We start from the raw sequence: 1,306 nt of genomic DNA on the forward strand, positions 1-1,306 counted from the left end.
TTTCTTGAGGCTGAGCCAGAAAGCTGCACTTCTTACTGTTATTTCATCTTTAGAGAGCACAAATCTTACAGCGACTGCTTACATTGCATATCCTTTTTTTTCCCCTTCCTTTACAGACTTGTATTTCTTAGCAACCTTAATGTTAGATGTGGAAGCTTTGTTTTATTACTGTTTTTGGCTGTGAGGCAGGAAAGAGAAAGAAGGATGAACACATGAAAATGAGGCTTCTTAATAGAAATGTCAGTGCACTTGCATCTTTACTCACCAGACATAACTTGTCTTCTGACTGTTTTACAAGCTGTGGAGAAGAATTTAAATTAAGCATATGCTGAGGTGGTATTTAGTGGACTCTAGCAAAATATAGAATTAAGTTAAACCTGTGCTTATCAAGAAGTAGAAGCTCTTGCAGTCGTAAATTGATGTGCGTTAAAATGATGGAGAATTAGTGTTTTAAAACAATAGTCCTGGTAGAAAATGGTATGCTTAGATGTGAGGTATGGAGAAGACAAGGCACATGGTATACTGATTACTGGGTTTCATCTTGTCATGGGAACAATCTATTTATTCCTAAGTTAGAAAAAATTGCAATACAAAAATCCTTAAGTGCTTTTAAAAATCTGTATTGTGTAAAAGTTTAATAAAAATTAAAATATATAAAGGGCCTAATAGAGTAGTTAATTAAATACTTGTTACAAATGTTTAGAACAATCTTAGCTTTTTATTAAATTATGAAATATTAAATGAGGAAATATAGTGGGGCTGTGTTTTAGACAGTCTAGAATTTATTGTTGATGACATCCTGTGACCTTGGAGAAAAAAAACTCACAACGAAGAATGAGCTCAAGCTAATTCTGTTCTGTAACTTTACTTCTTAATTCAAATTTGTAAACTGCCGATATCTAATAAAAACAATTGAAATAAACTCATTTTTAAATTAAATTTCTATGTGCAGACACCAGTCGCCAGTTTTCCAAATACTGCCATCTGTATTCTGTCTTTACAGTGGTCTGGTAAAAGTAGCCTTTAATTTCAATTAGTTAAACTAGCTTGCTTATTAAATTGCTCTAGTGATTTAGGGGAAAAAACCCAAAAAAAACCAACAACAAAAAGCCACCTAAGGCTAGTGTAGAAAATAAGCTGCTGTATTGAAATACTGTGATCTTTCTTTTTGAGAGTAGAACTATATAAGCATTTGTTCTGCTTAACTGTAGAGCTTTACGATAAAAGAATTGCTTTGTTTTCTGCTTTCCCACTCTATAGAGACGATTTTGCTAATATAACAGAATCACAGAATATTAGGAGTTGG

Source organism: Mesitornis unicolor, unplaced genomic scaffold (genome assembly GCF_000695765.1).
Source record: "Mesitornis unicolor isolate BGI_N332 unplaced genomic scaffold, ASM69576v1 scaffold42607, whole genome shotgun sequence".
NCBI classification, from domain to species: Eukaryota; Metazoa; Chordata; class Aves; order Mesitornithiformes; family Mesitornithidae; genus Mesitornis; species Mesitornis unicolor.